At 43.1% G+C, this 20,102-nt stretch overlaps 1 protein-coding gene across 6 annotated transcripts in view; it reads right to left on the bottom strand.

The window, feature by feature from the left end:
- Nucleotides 1–20,102, bottom strand: part of dgkb (diacylglycerol kinase, beta) — a 1,110,826-nt gene that overhangs the window by 189,707 nt on the left and 901,017 nt on the right. The gene's annotated exons all lie outside the window — the stretch shown is intronic.

Genomic DNA, 20,102 nt, shown 5'->3' with positions numbered 1-20,102 from the left:
CAACGACAATTGTCACATGAGTGAAATCAGCAAAATTGACCAGCTGGCAGGTAATCATTATCATGCATACAAAATATTGAAAATTTGGCAAAAAAGTCAAGTTTCCACCTGCTTTACCATTGCTGCAGGGGTCCATCATGGACGAGCGGCAGAAGGAAACTGAAGCACTATGATTTCCAACTGTCTTTGGCAAAGTCCCTGATTGTATCATCCAGGGGTTACACCTACTTGACTTGTAGCAAGGCACTTCTACCCTTTTATCTTCAGAACAGAAACATCTGATGAAAACTAAATTGTGTGGAAAAAAAATGTAATGGTGCAAACATTGCAGAAAGATCCTGCACACATTTTCCTCTCATTCCTTGTTTTAAGTATCTTTGTGTAAGTTTATGTTATGGGATTCCAGTTTCCAACAAAAGTCACAGTGGGTGCTGATTGATAATTTGAAAATCCTAATCCTGTAAAGATTATTGGTTTACAATTCTAAACATAGCAGGGATCCTTTCTCTACTTATCCTAACTGTCCATTGCAAATTGGGCACCGCTGTATTATTTTTGGACCAAAGGAGACAAATCAGTTGGTTTAAAGAAATAGTTATTCTAGGCATAAAAACAAAAGAAAAAAAGTGCACAGTTTACTAAAGAGCAATGGCAATTATAGTTCTCTCCAGATCAGCACAAGTAGCACCATGCTATCTTTTAAAATCCTATAATTAATCTTTTTTTCCTGGCAGTAGTAAGACTGTATAAATAATCAGGCCACATTAAAAACAGAAGCAAACATTGGCTACAAAAAGATTTTATCCTTGATATGAAAAATGGTGCTCTAAAATTGTTAAATGTTAGTGATATTAGAGAGTGAAGCATTATGGTAAATATTATTGTCAATAACTGGAACGATAGCATAGTGGTTATGTTACTAGACGAGTAATCCAAAGGCCTGTGCTAATGACCCGGAGACATGAGTTCGAATCCCATCACGGCAACTGGGGAAGTGAAATTCACTTTATTAAATAAATCTAGAATAAAAAGCTAGTATCAGTGATGGTGACATGTAACTACTGGAATGTCATAAAATCCTATCTAGTCCACTTATGTCCTTTAGGAAAGGAAATCTGCAGTCCTTGCTTGGTCTGGCCTATATGTGACTCCAGACTCAAAGCAGTCCAGTTAACTATTCTCTGAAATGGCCTAACAAGCCACTCAGTTGTATCAAACCACTAGGACAAAGAGTAATAAGAAGAAAACTTGATGGACCACCTGGCATTGACTGGGATTCGGACACGACAAAGGCACACCAGCCCAGTCAGCCCTATAAAGCTCTCTGCATGAACATCTGGGGACTTGTGCAAAGAGCTGGCCCACAGACTAGTTAAGCAACAGCCTGACATAGTTTTACTCATAGAATCATACCTTTCAGCCAATGTCCCAGACTCCTCCATCTCCATCCCAGGATATGTTCTGTCCCACCGGCAGAACAGGCCCACCAGAGGTGGTGGCACCGTGCTTTATAGTCAGGAGAGAGTGGCCCTGAGAATCTTTAACATTGACACTGGACCCCAAGAAGTCTCACGGCATCTGATCATGGGCAAGGAAGCCTCCTGCTGATTACCATTTCTCCATCTTGATTACCACTTAGAAGAAGTACTAAGGCTAGTAAGGGCATTGAATGTTCTCTGGGTGGAGAACTTCAATGTCCATTGCCAAGAGTGGCTCAGTAGCACCACAACTGACCAAGCTGCCCAAGTCCCGAAGAACATATCTGCCAGACTGGGCGTGCAGCAAGTGGTGAGAGAACCAAAACAAGAGGAAAATCTACCTGACCTCATCTTTACTAATCCACCTGTTGCAGATGCATCTGTCCATGACAGTATTGGTAGGAGTGACCACTGCACAGTTCTAGCTGAGACAAAGTCCCGTCTTCACATTGATAACACCTTCCATTGTGTTGTGTAGCACTACCTCCATGTTAAATGAGAGATTCAGAACAGATCTAACTGCTCAAAACTAGGCATCCATGAGGCGCTGATCAGCAGCAGCAGAATTGTAATCTCATGGCCCAGCATATCCCTCACCTTAGCATTGTCATCAAGCCAGGGGACCAACTCTGGTTCAATGAGGACTGTAGAAGAGCATGCCAGGAGCAGCGCCAGGTATACCTAAAAATGAGGTGCCACTCTGGTGAAGCTACAACATAGGACTACATGCATGCTAAACAGTGGAAGCAGCATGCTATGGATAGAGCTAAGCAATCCCACAACTCATGGATCAGATCAAAGCTCTACATTCCTGCCACATCTAGTTGTGAATGGTAGTGGACAACTGAATAACTAACGGGAGGAGGAGGTTCCATGAACGTCCCCATCCTCAATGATGGGGAAGCCCAGAATGTGAGTGCAAAAGACAAGGCAGAAGTGTTTGGAACCATCTTCAGCCAGAAGTGCCAAGTGGATGATCCATCTTGGATTCCTCTTGAAGTCTCCACCATAATAGAAGTCAGTCTTCAGCCAATTAGATTCACTCCTTATGATATGAATAAATGACTGAATGCACTGCATACAGCAAAGGCCATGGGCCCAGATAACATCCCGGCTGCAGGCTGAAGATTTGTGCTGCAGAAGTAGCTGCATCTCTAGCAAGCTGTTCCAGTACAGCTGCAACACAGGCATCTACCCGACAATATGGAAAATTGCCCAGGTATGTCCTATCCACAAAAAGCAGAACAAATCCAATCCAGCCAATTACCGCCTAATCAGTAAAGTGATGGAAGGTGTCATCAACAGTGCTATCAAGTGGCACTTACACAGCAATAACCTACTTACCGATGCTCAGTTTGGGTGCTGCCTGGACCACACGGCTCCTGACCTCATTACAACATCGGTCTAAACATGGACAAAAGAGCTGAATTTCATAGGTGAAGAGAGAGTGATTGCCCTTGACATCAAGGAAGGATTTGACCAAGTGCAGCATCAAGGACCCCGAGCAAAATTGAAGTCAATGGGAATCAGGGGGAAAACTCTCCACTGGTTGGACTCATACCTAGCACAAAGCAAGATGGTTGTGGTTGCAGCAGTTCCTTGGGCAGTGTCCTAGGCCCAACCACCTTCAGCTGCTTCATCAATGACCCTCCCTCCAATACAAGGTCAGATTTGGGGATTTTCACTGATGATTGCAAGGTGTTCATTTCCATTTGAAACTCCTCAGGCAGTGAAGCAGTACGTGCCCACACAAAGCAAGGCCTGGACAACATTCAGGCTTGGTCTGATAAGTGGCAAGTAACATTCACACCACACAACTGCCAGGCAATGACCATCTCCAACAAGAGAGGGTCTAATTATCTCCCCTTGACAATCAACAGCATTACCATTGCAGAATTCCCCACAATCAACATCCTAGGAGGGTTACCATTGACCAGAAACTTAACTGAACCAGCCACATAAATACTGTGGATACAAGAACAGGTCAGAGGCTGGGTATTCTGTGGTAAGTGACACACTCCTGATTCCCCAAATATCTTTCCACAAGACTCAAATCAGGAGTGTGATGGTGTGATGACACTTTCCTGCAGTGTCAACAACACTCAAGAAGCTCGACACCATCCAGAGCAAGGCAACCTGCTTGATCAGCACTCCATCTACCGCTTAAACACTCGCTCTCTCCAGTATTGGTGCACGGCGGTTGCAGTGTGTACCATTTACTAGATGCACTGCAGCAGCTTGCCAAGACTTCTTCGACAGCACCATCCAAACCCACGACCTCTACTGCCTAGAAGGACAAGGGCAGCAGGAAACGCCATCACCTGCAAGTTCCCCTCCAAGTCACAGACCATCCTGACTTGGAAATATATCGCTGCTCTTTCATTGTCGCTGGGTCAAAATCCTGGAACACCCTCCCTAACAGCACTGTGGGTATACGGTTCACAAAGGCGGTTCACCACTACCTTCTCAAGTGCAATTAGGGATGGACAACAAATGCTGGCCTTGCCAGCGATGCCCACATCTTGTCTTTCTAGGTGGTAGGTTTTGAACGTGCTGTCAAAGAAGCCTGGCAAATTGCTGCAGTGCATCTTGTAGATGGTACACACTGCTGCCACTGTGTAGCAGTGATGGTGGGAGTGAATGTTTAAGATGGTAAATGGGGTGCGGATCAAGTGGGCTGCTTTGTTTTGGATGGTATCGAGCTTCTTGAGTATTGTTGGAGCTGCACTCATTTAGACAAGTGAGAGTATTCCATCACACTCCTGATTTGTGCCTTGGAGACAGTCTTTGAGGAATCAGGAGGTGAGTTACTCACTCAGAATTCCCAACCTCTGACCTGCTTTTATAGCCATAGTATTTATATGGCTGGTCCAGTTAAGTTTCTGGTCAATGGTAACCCCCAGGACATTGATGATGGTAATGCTGCTGAACATTAAGGGGAGATCATTAGATTGTCTCTTGCTTGAGATGGTCATTGCCTGGCACTTGTGTGGTGTGAATGTTACTTGCCACTTATCAGCCCAAGCCTGGATGTTGTCCAGATCTTGCTTTGTGTGGGCATGGACTGCTTCAGTATCTGAGGAGTTGTGAATGGCACTGAACATTGTGCAATTATCAACGAACATCCCCATTTCTGACGTTATGATGGAGGTAAGGTCATTGATGAAGCTGCTGAAGGTGGTTGGGCCTAGGACACTACCCTGAGGAACTCCTGCAGCTGAGATGATTGGCCTCCAATAACCACAACCATCTTTCTTTGTGCTAGATACGACAGCGGAGAGTTTTCCCTCTGATTCTCATTGACTTCAATTTTACTAGGGCCCCTTGATGCCATACTCAGTTAAATGCTGCCTTGATGTCAAGGTCAGTCATTCTCACTTCACCTCTTGAATTTAGCTTTTTTTACCATGTTTGGACCAAGGGTGTAATGTGGTCAGGAGCCAAGTGCCCTTGGTGGAACCCAAACTGAGCATCGAGGAGCAGGCTATTGCTGAGTAAGCGCCACTTGATAGCATTGTGGACAACACCTTCCATTACTTTGCTGATGATCGAGAATAGACAGCTGGGGCAGTAATTGGTCGGCTTTGATTTATCCTGCTTTTTGTGGACAGGATACAGCTGGGCAACTTTTCACATTGTCAGGTAGATGCCTGTGTTGTAGCTGCACTGGAAAAGCCTGGCTAAGGGCGCAGCTAGTTCTGGAGCGTACGTCTTCAGTATTAGAGCCGGGATGTTGGCAGGGACCATACCTTTTGCTGTATCCTGTACCTTCAGCCATTTCTTGATATCACATGGAGTGAATCAAATTGGCTGAAGGCTGGTACTTGTGATGCTGGGGACCTCAGAAGGAGGCCGAGATGGAATGCTACTGACCAGGCTAAGCTGACACTTGTACATCAGCAGAGTGAGAAAGATTATAATTTTTAGCAGCACTCTGACAGCAAATCTTTTCTATTAAAATTATGGCCACATTTACAGTTTTGAAAATAAATCTTTATTGCATAATGCAGTTATAATGATATTTGCACCTCAGTGTACATTATTTACACGTTAATAATATGGTCTGCTTATCTCACTCAGAATTAAAAGGAAAATGTGTTTCTATCTAAAGCACAAGGATGAATATTATCACAGTTTGAAAACTTTATGATGTGTAATTTTATAAAGTAGCCCAATTCAGTCACTTATGCTTAGTTCAATGAAATATTTAATCATTGTGCACAGTTGCCAACAATGTGACCTAAGACCAGCATTGATTTCATTATGATAGAATCTTCCAGCACAGAAGGAGGCCATTTGGCCCATCAAAACTACACTTAGTTAAATACACAATGGCCTTAGCAAATGAAATGTCAGGACTCCCACTGTTCTAGTGTGGAGGATTTGGGCAAGAAAAGACTGGATAATTGGAATCACACATATTTTTAACTTTATTTGCATACATATTATATCTTTTACATTGACAAGTATCAGGAACAACAAAAGTCAATTGACCATGGGGAATTCCCAGAAAGCAGCCATAACATCATATAATTTACAAGCTAAATTAAAATAATTTGATCTTTGACAGGGAAGAAATGTCAAACAGTAGGGGATCTTCTGCAAAATATGGTGCACAGCATTTGAATTCTAACTAATTCATGTCAGTCACATCTTTATACATATTTAAGTATGTTTCATTCCAGGTATGGAAAATATGCAATCTAATGCCTCCTGTGGTTAAGTTAAAAGGGTCTGGGGTCTCCTAAACTAACTGAAATGACTTAAATAAGAAAAAAAGAGTAGTGTGGGATAGAAGTTGCTGGGTAGAGCTTCCATTAACACCCAATATTGAACTCAGCAGGTAATTTTCTGCTGTAATTATTTGACTGAGCCTTGGTTTCCCACAATCTGCTCACTGGATTAAAAAAGAAGCTAAAATGCATCACTACATTGTTAAAGTTGAAAGAAGCAGTAATAAATGTTTATAACATTTACTAGGAGCATATAGGAAATACACAAATTCACATCTGCCAAAGCCTGCTTTATCTTTCCTGGATTTTCCTTCAACCCTCTCTTAAGAATTTCTTGATGACAATTTGTTGTTGGTTGCTGCAGGCATTTTCTCCCTCCACTGATAAGAAATAACACTTTACTATAGTAATAGTTGTTCCCATTGCTTTGCTACTTCTGTCATTCTGAAGTGATAATAAATGTTGAGTCGGTTTCAATTATGTTGTTTCATAAATCTTATTTGAAATCTATTTAAAGCGTCAAGATCAGTAGTCTCTAGTGGCATCTGAAAGGTAACTAGGTTAATCATTTGAGGTTTTCTCAGCATTCAAAATATGCATCTTTAAAATATGCAGAGATTAACAAATTCAAAGGAAAAGGCTTGCAAACCACTTTCAGGAAGATGGAGGGGAGATTTTCTTTTGCATTTGGATATAAATAATCGGCTGGACGGAGGGCAAAGACAAAAGTCAGGCCAGAAGCATCACCTTCCATAATGGATAACTTTTGGTTGATTGAAACTAATTGAAAGAAAATCAGGCAGCCTATGTTATGGGCCTGTGATCATTCTTGCCTGATTTTCTCTATGTGCTGTGCCGAGACAGTTACTTATGTCTCAGCACAAAAAAATAAAATCTGCCCCAGGATATTGTGTAGTGATGTGGAAACATTTAGGTTTGATTTTTTAAAATAAAAAAGGTCTGTAAAATGTTACCTGCAAATTGGATAGAATGGGCCCCAAATTACACCCACCCCCAGGCCATGGCACCATTCCTGCCATAAATTGCAGAGTCAGCTAATATAAATTCTCAGAGTGGCTGCAAACATTTTAAAGAAAGCCTGCAATTCATCCAGAGCAGGAATATAGAAGGGAGCTGGAGAGATGGGGAGCAGAAGTAGTGGAATGGAGGCCAGGAAATACCTGGACAATAGGCAGAGACCTAGTGCAGTTAGTTTAGTTTAGTTTAGTTTAGAGATACAGCACTGAAACAGGCCCTTCGGCCCACCGAGTCTGTGCCGACCATCAACCACCCATTTATACTAATCCTACACTAATTCCATATTGCAGGATATAAAGCCCCCAATTCTGTTGCATAGCAAGAAAAAGTTTAGTAGCTTCATCAAAGCAGCCAAGGTAAGTTACATGCTTCATAGAATCACAGAATGGTTACTGTAAGAGCTAGTCCCACTCCCCTCATCCTTTCTTTCCTTCCCTATCTTCCTTGAACACCTCTTATCTAGGATATTTAGTGTTGTTACGGTCAAGTGAGGAGAGGTTGAAGGGCTTCCCTCTTTTCCTTCTCCTTGTTAGACCACAACAGGTTTAATTCTTTCTGAACTTGGATGTACCGGCCAATTCAGTAGATGTTTGATTACTTATTTGTTATGATCATAGCAAGAACCAATCAGACAGGTTTTCTTGAGTTAACAAAGAGGTTAATTTTATTGTACCTAAACAGAACTAATAAAATAATAAACAACACGCCAACTTTCACTCTCTCACACACACACTAGAGGTTTACACACACACAAATAGGTTACAGAGGGGGGGGAAGATAGATTGGTTGAGTTAGAGTCCATAAAAAAAGGTATAAATTCTGTGGATTTTGGTGATTCGGCTGGCTTCTAGCTGACTTCAGCGGTCCTGAGGCTTTTAGTTTGAAGAGGTAGATGACTGGTTCAGTGAGTCTCTTAGAGATAGCAAAGTGGATGATTTCCTCCAACGGGGTTTCTGACTGTAGCTGGAGTACGCAAAAGTAGTCAGTCAACAAGCAGGATTAGAAAGCTTTCAAGCTGGAATGGAGAGAGAGAGAGGGAGAGAGGGACCCCAACTTAGGGTCTGCTCATGTCAGAGTCCAGAAGCTTCCCTTTGCTGCAGAGAAAAGAAGCAGCTTAAAACCACAGATGGGGAGGAGTTTATCATATGATAGTCACTCAGTCACTCAAACATAGCAGTTAGCAGTATCTCTCTCTTGTTAAAAGAACAAGAACAAGCAGTTCCTTTAAACTTCCTGGCTCTTAGTTCTTGCTGGGATATTTTGTCTCTCTCCTCACAAGCATTTCAGTGTAGGATACAGTGTTGCAAACTAGGTGATCATCTTAAGCTGAAAGGATGGCTTTGCTGGCAGGTTGTCTTTTTAAAATGTCTTTTTTCAAAAGAAATGTACATTCAGATCTCCAATCCGTGGATTAAAGAAAATTATCATTCAACAAAACACATTGGCATAACAGCTCCTCACCACGTGAAATGAGTCATAATGGGGTCACAAGTTTAAAAAAAATCTGTACACATACACTCATCAGTCTCACTGTCATAGCCATACTCTTATTTTTTTTTCATCCAGGATTGTGCATGAGCACAACTGGGGAAGTCCAACTGCTTTGTCTGAGCTCAATCAGCATATGCTCCAGCATACACTGAATTTCCTTGTGTATTTCTACAATATATTCCATTTCTAGTTTCTCTGTATTAGTGAACTGAACCCTGGATCCAAAGTTGTTCATAACTTTGTGAAGATCATCTTGTGATTTTTGTAACTGTTTTTCTCTCTGCTCATCCAGCCTGGCCCACAATTCCTGCTCAGTTAAGATACTTGACTGGCAGTTACCACCACCATCACCATCCTCCAAACCTGACACAAAAATGTTTCTGGGCTTAGGGTTTGCCCTTGGCTTATGAGCTTTTCTGTGTCTCTGTTCCAAATTTAAATCTTTAATTTCTAGGTCTTCATTCTAAATTTTCTCCCGAACCTGGAGATAGGAATTTTGTTTAATGGGGGGGGGGGGGGGGAGGCGTCGCTCCTACATCCACATCATGTAGGGTTAGGGTTGTGCATCCTGGTTTGTCCCTGCAGATCCCTTTAATGCTGTGAGCAGCCTTGTTAGGTTTCCTGTCCATTCTGCATTTAAATAGGAGAGTACAGTGTCTAATTTCCCTAACATTTTAGTATTAGCTAAGCGGACGGTAGGGAGTTCGATTTGAGAATCCTCCAGACCTTCCTCTAACTAGTCCTCACTTTCCTTTTAGCCCTCCTCTTTCTTGACTGCCCGACAGACTTGTGCTTGTTTGTCCCCTTCCCGGCTGTGATACTGTTTTAACATATTGATGTGGCACAGCCTTTGCTTCTTCCTACGATTTGTGGTGTCAATTATATAATTCACCTGGCTAATTTTCTTTACAATCTGTACAGGTCACTGAACCGGGCTTTCAGTGGTTCACCCTGTATTGGTAATAGCACTAACACATGGTCTCTGGGCTGAAATATACAGGCCTTGACATGTTTATCCGCCTGCCTTTTCATAATTGTCTGGGAGGTTTTTAGATGTTCCTGAGCCACCGACAGTCTCTTGTAAGCCGTTCTTGAAACATGGAGATGTAGTCCAACAGGGAAGATTTGTCTGTGTCCCAAAAACCTCTCCTTGAATAGTTTTAGAGGACCTCTCACCTTGTGTCCATAAACTAATTCAAAAGGACTAAAACCAATGGACACATTAGGTGAGCCTCTGGTAGCAAACAGAAGAAATCCCAGTCCTTTGTCCCATTCATGCGGGTATTCACAGCAGTATGCCCTGATCATTGTCTTTAGGGTTTGGTGGTAGCGCTCCAAAACCCCTTGTGACTGTGGGTGGTAGGCTGAGGACTTTAGCTGGGATATGCCCAGATTACCCATGACCTATTGAAAAATACTGGGCATAAAATTTGTGCCCTGATCCGACTGGATCTCAGGAGGCAGCCCATATCAGGTGAAGAATTGGGTTAGCCCCTCTACCACTACCTTGGCGGAGATAGTTCTTACAGGGATAGCCTCTGGAAATCGAATAGCCACATCCATAATGGTGAGAAGATGCTGGTAGCCCTCTTTTGCTTTCGGCAGGGCACCCACACAATCTACTAGCACTCTGCCAAACAGTTCCCCAAAAGCCGGTATGCGAATTAGGAGTGCAGGTTTTATTGCAGGTTGAGGCTTCCCCACAACCTGGCACATGTGGCAAGTCTTACAGAACTCCACCACATCCTTGTGGAGTTGTGGCCAGTGAAAATGTTGTCTGATGCGGGCTTGGGTTTTTCTGATACTGGTACGTCCAGCCATAGGACTCTCGTGGGCTATTTTCAATATTTCCCTACAGTACCTCGGCGGTACCACTGTCTGGTGAATTACTGTCGACTCTTCGTCTACAGGTCTGTGAGGAGGTCTCCACTTCCTTATCAGCACCTCATTATTTAAATAATAGCACTCTGGAGCTCCCTCTGCTTCAGCTTCAGTCTGAGCAGTCTGTGCTAACTTTTTTTAACCCTGGGTCAGCTTGCTGAGTCTCGATCAAGGAAGATCTGTTTTACCCATCCTCTGGGTCCTCTAACTTCCCAAAGATGGTTTCGGATAACCAGACAGTAGGGTCATAGGAGGCAGAGGGTGAAGGTCAAGGGTTGTTTTTGCGAGTGGAAGCCTGTGACCAAAGGTGTACTGCAGGGATCGGTGCTGAGACCCTTGCTGTTTGTAGTGTACATTAATGATTTAGATTTCAATATAGGAGGCATGATCAGTAAGTTCACAGATGACATGAAAATTGGTGGTGTTGTAAATAGTGAGGAGGAAAGCCTTAGATTACAGGACACTATAGTGGGCTGGTAAGATGGGTGGAGCAGTGGTAAATGCAATTTAATCCTGAGAAATGTGAAGTGATGCATTTTGGGAGGACTAACAAGGCAAGGGAATATACAATGGATGGTAGGACCCTAGGAAGTACAGAAGGTCAGAGGGACCTTGGTATACTTGTCCATAGATCACTGAAAGCAGCAGCACAGTAGATAAGGTGGTTAGGAAGGCATATGGGATGCTTGCCTTTATTAGCCGAGGCATAAAATATACGAGCAGGGTGGTTATAAAATTTGTGCCCTGATCCGACTGGATGTCAGCAGGCAGCCCATATCAGGTGAAGAATTGGGTTAGCCCCTCCACCACTTCCTTGGCAGAGATAGTTCTTACAGGGATAGCCTCTGGAAATCGAGTAGCCACATCCATAATGGTAAGAAGATGCTGGTAGCCCCCTTTTTCTTTCGGCAGGGGCCTCACACAATCTACCAGCACTCTGCCAAACAGTTCCCCAAAAGCCTTTTCTGAAGAAGGGTGACTGACCTGAAACGTTAACTCTGCTTCTCTCTCCACAGATGCTGCCAGATCTGCTGAGCATTTCCAGCATTTCTTGTTTTTATTTCAGATTTCCAGCATCCTTAGTATTTTGCTTTTATATTAGAAGTTATGATGGAGCTGTATAAAATGCTAGTTAGGCCACAGCTGGAGTACTGTGTACAGTTCTTGTCACCACATTATAGGAAGGATGTGATTGCAATGGAGAGGGTGCAGAGGAGATTCAACAGGATGTTGCCTGGACTGGAGCATTTCAGCTATGAAGATTGGATAGGCTAGTGTTGTTTTCCATAGAGCAGAGAAGGCTGAGGAGGGACCTGATTGAGGGCAGCACAGTGGCGCTGTGGTTAGCACCACAGCCTCACAGCTCCAGGGACCCGGGTTCAATTCTGGGTACTGCCTGTGCGGAGTTTGCAAGTTCTCCCTGTGACCGTGTGGGTTTTCGCCAGGTGCTCCGGTTTCCTCCCACAGCCAAAGACTTACAATTTGATAAGTAAATTGACCATTGTAAATTGCCCCTAGCGTAGGTAGGTGGTAGGGAATATGGGATTACTGTAGGGTTAGTATAAATGGGTGGTTGTTGGTCGGCACAGACCTGGTGGGCCGAAGGGCCTGTTTCAGTGCTGTATCTCTAAATAAAATAAAATTATGAGGGGCATTGATAGGATAGATAGGAAGAAACTTTTTCCCTTAGTGCAGGGGTCAATAACCAGGGGGCATAGATTTAAGGTAAGGGGCAGGAGGTTTAGAGGGGATTTGAGGAAATAAATTTTCATCCAGAGGGTGGTTGGAATCTGGAACACACTGCCTGAAGGGGTGGTAGAGGCAGGAACCCCCACAACATTTAAGAAGTCTTTAGATGAGCACTTGAAATGATATAGCATACAAGGCTATGGGCCAAGTGCTGGAAAATGGGATGAGAACGGATAGGTGCTTGATGGCCGGCACAGACACGATGGGCCGAAGGGCCTGTTTCTGTGCTGTATAACTCTATGACTCTATCTGCCGGCTGATTTATCTGATTTATTTAATTCCATAACCTCTGACAGAATGGGATATACAATATACACTATACAATACAGGGGCACTCCATTCATTGGAAGACCTGTGTAATATAATATTGTGATATTAAAAAGGTTTAGTGGAAAAGAGGATTGATTATAGCCATTAATGATTATGACAATGTTCCCCCCGCGCCCCCCCAACTGATGAGGCTGCCAGACTCCTGAGTTTAGCAGTCAACGGCTGGTTAGGGTCGGACTTCCGAGAGGAAGACACTTGTCTGATTACACTGCTTTCTGTGCCAGTGCCAGTTCAGCCTCCTCTGCTTGTTTGGCCACAGACTGGGTCATCACACAGTCAGGACCTTTTCCTGTAACTGCTCTGTTTCCCTGACCTCTTTCAGTCTCTCTAAAACCACTGGGGAAGCTACCACCTTCGTCCCTGCCAGATCATTATGCATGTGCAGTCGACACCATCCACAGGTAAACTAGGGACAATCCCCATGATTACCGGTCCTGAAACAAGGTCGCACTCCAGGTGCGCCCGATATAAAGGTATGGGCATATACTTTCCTCCGATACCATTTACTAGCACTTTAGCATTCACTGCACTCTCTGGAGGAAAGGTCATGCCTTTTCCCAGCAGAAGGGATTGGGTGGCCACTGTATCTCTAGTATGACTATGGGTTCACTTGTGTCTCTCGAGGGGTATGGGGTTACCTTTCCTCTGGACACAAAATCTTGGTAACTCTCAAGGATTTTGTTAAGTTTTCGCACACTCTCAACAGTAGGTTTACTGGGTTTTACTGCCACAGTTAAAGCCTCAGCCAGGTCCACTGTGCTTTCCATCAGGACCATTTTCCTACACTAGTCTGGTGTACCCTGACTAAACCTATGGGTTTTCCCTGTATCTTCAAGTAGTCAGCTCGAAGGTGACCTGCCTTGTTACAATGGAAAGATAAAGGCTTTTGAACTTATCAGGAAAACACTTTATGCCAAATGGAAAATATTAATTTCATTGGTTGGACACTTACAGTAGACTTTTAATGGAAAATCCTACAAGTTACTTTTTTAAAAATAGCAGCCAAGATGGCCACTGCAATTTATATTTGAAACACTGGGAGATAAAACTGGAGATTAAAAGTCTAACCAAGCCTAGCCAGAACAATGGCTTGCTCTCAGTGATTGAATTACCTTGAATGGCTTTATCAACACAGTTGTCAAGGCCATTCCCACCTATTGACTTATAAAGAGCCAATCTCCTCCAAGTGTGACTGGACATCTTGAGGCATGTAGCACCTTGAAAAGATTCCAGAAAAAAACCTCATTAAAAAACATAGGGGTTTGATAGAATCATGTGACTGCTTGTGCAGCTCTGAAGGAACTGTAGGTTTTGCCACACAGACAGCAGACAGGCAGTAACTGAAAATCCAGTAATGAAGGAGGCTCTCTCTCTCTCCCCCAGAAAATATCAAGAGAAGATCCGGCTGCAACTAGGAACCCCCACCGCCAAGCCTACCGACCGGCATAGCCAGCAACCCGAGGATGAGAATCAACCACCACCCTTCTGCCTTCAGGAGCCCTGAGCAAAGCAAGCCAACCACTGTGCACATGACCCAGTGAGGACTTCCAGACCACAACTTCAGCTGAGGGCTATTGGACTTACATACTATATTTAAATTCCATTTATTCCGGACTTTAATCCAACCACCAAATCTGTTTCCCTCTGTAATCTATTTGTATGTGTGACTCTCGTGTGAATGTGTGCGTGAATGTGTAGCGTATTTTTAGTATTTTAAATCGGGTTAGAGTATTAAGTGTAATAAATTTACCTCTTTGTTTAAAATTAAAAAAACCTGTTGATTGACTCTTTTGCAATCATGTTCGAGGAAAGGGAGCAAACACTCACTGAGGTGGTAAGCTCAACCATTGTGTTAAAACAGGATAAATCCTGTTGCCGACAAACAAGAGAAGGGGCGAAAGGGGAGCCTGAGACCCCTCCTCATCTGGCCATAACAGATGTCACTCCTGTTCTCAGCATCTTCCTTTTTGGCCTGAGGAGGGCCCCCTGTGTTTCCAACTCTCGCTTCACATTCACAGCTGATCATCCTCCTATCACTCTCCCACCTTCTATCCTTTTCAAGTTTTTGGAGATGACTCGGGAAGGGTTTCCCTTGGGGCAAGGGCTTGTGAATAAATGCATAATCATCAGCCAGGAATGTGGCCTGCCTGGCTCCTGGAATCTTTATTTCCTCCATGTGTTTTATTATGGAAAGGGAAGTGAGTTTTTGAGCTCCTCGAGGAGGATCACCTCTCTAAGGTTTTTGTAGGTGGACTCTATCTTAAGTGCCCATTTCTATCAGTCGAAAGTGAGTTGCTTAATCCTTTTGAACTTGATGTAAGTTTGTTCAGGCTTCTTTCAGAGAGTTTGGAATTTTTGGTGGCACGCCTCCGGTACCAGCTCATATGCGCTCAGGATAGCATTTTTAGTCATCTCATAATCTGATGACCTCTCATCGGCAACAGTGAATAAACCTAATGGGCTTTTTATGTCAGTTTGCTTTGCAATAACAGTGTCCAGCTATCTACTGGCCACTTCAACTGTTTTGCAAGCTTTCCAAAACAAATGAAAAATGCTTCAACATCCCCTTCATTGAACTTTGGTATCAACTGGGAGAACATTAAGAGCTCAGCACCCGGTCCTGAGCTAGGGGTATTTCCCTCACTGAAGGTTCCTTCACTGGGTACATCTGGTCTTCCCCTATTTAGTTCAAGCTGCCTTAACTCCCTTTGGGAAGCCCTTTCTTTTTCCTTTTCCGAGAATTCTCTCTCCTCTTTCGCTCTCTGGAAAGTTCTTTCTTTCTCCCTTTCCTGAAACACTCCCTGCTCTTTCTCCTTCTGGAATTCTAATTCTAGTCTCCTCTTTTCTAGTTGTACATTAACTAATGTTACTTTGTCTGTTTCAGATTCTATGCCTGTCTCCAGTTCTTCAGTGTCAGTTTTAAAATGGTTGGCCATGAGTTTTAGGATTTCAGGCTTCTTAGCTTTTGGGTGGATAGTAATCTCTAACTGCCCAGCTACATTCCTCAACTCTTCAACAGATAGGGCCTTTAAACTGGCCCAAGTTACTTCACTCTGTTCTAGGAAGGTACTGGCCTCGAATGTGGACATTTTAGTACTCGAGCACTGAAAACTACAAGAAAACCTGTATTGAAGTTTTAAAATTATTGCTAGGGATCAGTTTGGTTTCCCACTTCCAATTTCCCGTTTGTGTTTGTGTTTGATCCCAGACATGAGCCCCACATTTCTGTTATGGTAAAATGAGGAGGGGTTGAAGGGCTTCTCTCTTTTCCATCTCCTTGTTAGACCACAACAGGGTTAATTCTTTCTTAAAGTGGATGCACTGACCAATTCAGTAGGTGTTTGATTACTTACTTGCCATGATCATAACAAGAACCAATTGGACAGGTTTTCTTGAGTTAAGAAAGAGGTTAACTTTATTGTACCTAAACTGAACTAATAAAATAATAAACAACGTGCCAAGTTTCACTCTCACACACACACTAGAGCTTTACACACACAGAGATAGGTTACAGAGTGGGGAAAAGTAGATTGGTTAAGTTAGAGTCCATAAAAAAAGGTAAACAGTCTGTGAATTTTGGTGATTCGGCTGGCTTCTAGCTGTCTTCAGTGGTCCTGAGGCTTTTAGTTTGAAAAGGTAGATGACTAGTTCAGTGAGTCTCTTGGAGATAGCGATGCGGATAATTTCCTCCAATGGGGTTTCTGATTGTAGCTGGAGTATGTAAAAGTGGTCAGTCAACAAGCAGGATTGGAAAGCTTTCAAGCTGGAATGGAAAGAGGGAAAGAGAGCGAGGGATCTCCACTTAGGGTCTGCTCATGTCAGAGTCCAAAAGCTTCTCCCTTTGCTGCAGCAAAAACACCAGCTTAAAACCACAGAAATGGAAGGGCTTGTAACAGGACAGCTACTCAGTCAGTCAATCATAGCAGTTAGCAGTTTCTCTCTCTAGCTAAAAGAACAAGAATAAGCAGTTCTTTTAAACTTCCTGGGTAATGGTTCTTGCTGGGATATTAGCAGACATTTCTTCTCTCTCCTCACAAGCACTACAGTGTAGGATACAGTGTTGCAAATTAGGTGATCATCATAAGCTGAAAGGATGACTTTGCTGGAAGCTTATCTTTTTAAAATGTCTTTAAAAAAAAATACATTCAGATCTCCAGTCAGTGGATTAAAGAAAATTATCATTCAACAAAACACATTGGCATAACAGTATCCAATCCTGCCCTTTTTTGAGCCAGGTCTCCGTTATCACCACAGTATCGTATTTCCATGTGGCTTTTAGTGCCTGCAGCTCACGAACCTTACTTACCATGCTTCACGTATTTACAAACATGCACTGTAAACCTAATTTAGACCTTGATGTATTCTCTCTTAGTCTGACCTCACTTAATACCTTACTTTTTCTTTCTCTATTAGTATCTGTCACCCAATCCTTTGTATGCCTTGTTTCCTTTGATCTTTCCTTCCAGTCACTTTATATGTGTGGCATTCCTTCATTCATTAAGCATACAGTATCAGAGAAGCCAGAGGTAAAAGTGGGATCTGACTGTGGAGAGGAGAGGCTCCATGGAAGGTGGCTCCTAGCTCTCGAGCCTCTGAACTCAAATCTTTTGGGGTCCTGCTCTCAACAGAAGGATGCTACATAATAATTACATGCATATGGATGCACTGAGGACCATTCCAAAGGATTTGGAAAATACATACATGCATACATAAATACTCGTCCCCTCGAGCCTGCTCTGCCATTCTAAAAGATCACTGCTGATCTGTTTGTGGACACAAAACCACTTTACTGCCTACACCCTGATACCCTTTGACTTCCTTGTTTGCCAAGAATCTGTCTACCTCTGTCTTAAAAACATTCAATGACCCTGCCTCCACCACTCTCTGGGGAAGAGAATTCCACAGACTCACAGCCCTCTGAGAGAAAATAATTCTCCTCAGCTCTGCCTTAAATGACAGGGGTCATGGCAAAGTTCAATGCTATCTTCAATATCAATATCCAATAAAAATTCAACACAATGCAGTGCAACTAGAGCAGGTGGTAGCACCCCATCTGTATTTGCCACTTTCTGCCAGAACACACCACCCCATCTCTGACACTGAGGCCTCCTTAACCACAGGCCTACAGGCTATTTATATTGGAAAATGGCTTCTGTGAGCTTCAGGGCATTAACTCTCATAGTCTGCAGAATCTAACTGATACCATCAGGTCTACCTGCCTGCTAATCAATGGACATTCAGATTCAGGACTCAGCACATGTGGCACAGCAAAAGGCTGTCTTGATGATAGAATCCTTTTTCCTGGTGACAGCTCATATGGCCTTTCTAACCAGCCCCTCAGATGTTAGGATACAGGACCAGGCTGCCCACTCATCTGCAGTGCCAACCAAATCTCCTAAAAAGTTTTCCCACGAGTCAGAAGCCACATGATATGGTCAACTCTGTCCCAAGAGATCCAACGTTAGCTCTGCTTCTCTTTCCACAGCTGCTGCCAGACCTGCTGAGTGGTTCCCGCATTTCTTGTTTTTATTGTCCATCTCTAGTTGCTCTGAGAATGTTTGATACAACTGAATGGCTTGCTCGGCCTCTTCAAGTGGGCAGTGAAGAGTCAATCACATTATCCTGTTGTTTGTAGACAGGCCCTTTGGCTGACTGGCACATCTTCCATCAACAACCTATTCTACCAAAAATTAGTGTGCATTTTAAAACATTGTTACTTGACATATCTGCTGTAAACAAATTCTGATCTCATATGCCAGAATATTGCCTATTTTACCTGAAAAAACGGGAATGTTGTGCCCCATCTTATTTATTTAATTTAATTTTGCATTCTTTCAATCCCCAGCCACAACTTTCGCTCCTTTTCTCAAGGTGCTGACTCATGCTGTGATATGATTCCATTTGTGTAAGCTTTGTTTCGTACCCTGCACAAGTGCTTAGTCTCATATGTGAGTTGTGTGACCTTGTGAAAAGCACTACAACTCTGCCCAATTCAATCCATTGGCACCACAGCAGAACATTATTCAGCCTCTGCAAACATGCACTTTCCAGGAGGGATCAAAGGATAGTGGTCAGAAAGTTTGAACCCTGACTGATTTTCCTCATGTTTAGCTCAGGGACACTAAGGCCGAGTGTAGTTCTCCTAACACTATTTTGGCTGAGATTAGCCAACTTTCTGCATTGACTAGTGTTACGACCAGGTGATAAAGGTGTCTAGGGGTCTGTTACTATCCTCACCTGCTCTTATTGTAACAAGGTTTAATTTTAAACACACTGCGTTTTGAGCTCCCCCTTTGTGAATCCTTATTCACAACTTTCCAATTATAAGGCAAAGAAATGAGCACAAACAGGTTTTCTTTGGTTTAAAGAAGAAACATGAAATTTATTAAACCTTAAACGCTAATACAGTTAATGCCTACAGATATATGACACGCCCATGCCAGCATGCACACGCAATACACACATGCAAATAGGGACAGAAAAGAGCAGAAGGAAATATAAGTAGACCAGTTTGAGGCAATCTCTTGTTACTGTGCTTCGAGCTCGCTGTAGTCCTTGGTTGAAGATATGGTCTTGTGTTTCGTTGGGGCTCAGTGTTCCTTTTAAACCTTGTTCACTTAGGAGACTTTTTCTCTCTTTGAGTTTACGTATCTTCAATCGTTTCCGAAGCTGGTGAAAGCGATATGAGGGCAAAATGGAAAGAGGTCTTATCAAACCAGGAGCCAGGAGCTTTCTGAGTTCAAATCCTTTGTTGGAAGTTCAAATCTCAACAGCCAGCTAGCCATGTGACTAAAACTGGTTTGACCACTTCTTCTGTGTATTGGGGAAGCAACGACTGGGTCCCTTTTGTTCCAACACTGCTAGTACGATGAAAATGTCCTTCCCGTCAGGGGCTTGCAATTTTAAGGTTTAGTGTTCATGTGGCAAAATCATGTGTGCCTCAGTCTTGGCTGGTGGGGAGTTTGCCTGACACGAGGAAAGAACCAAGGACTTTTCATGCTTGCATAGCTTAGTTCCAACGAAACAACAGATACCATAAATTAATGTAATACATTTTATAGAAACATAGAATGGTTACAGCACAGAAAGCGGCCATTCGGCCCATCTTGCCTATGCCAGCATTTTGCAAGAGCAAATCACCTAGTTCCAGTCCCCTGCCTTTTTCCCATAGCCCTGCAAATGTTTATCTCTTCAGACAATTATCCAATTCTCTTTTGAAAGTCTGGATTGAATTTGCCTCCACCACACTCTCAGGTAGCACATTCCTGATCCTAACCACTCGCTGTGTAAAAAGGTTTTTCTTAATGTCATCGGTGCTCCTTTTGCCAATCATCTTAAATTGGTGTCCTCTGGTTCTCGACACATCTGCCAATGGGAATAGTTTCTCTCTAACTACTCTCTC

The sequence above is a fragment of the Heterodontus francisci genome, chromosome 2, assembly GCF_036365525.1.
Source record: "Heterodontus francisci isolate sHetFra1 chromosome 2, sHetFra1.hap1, whole genome shotgun sequence".
Taxonomy (NCBI): domain Eukaryota; kingdom Metazoa; phylum Chordata; class Chondrichthyes; order Heterodontiformes; family Heterodontidae; genus Heterodontus; species Heterodontus francisci.
The sequence above is the reverse complement of the archived record's forward strand: the minus strand, read 5'-3'. Positions and strand labels throughout refer to the sequence as shown.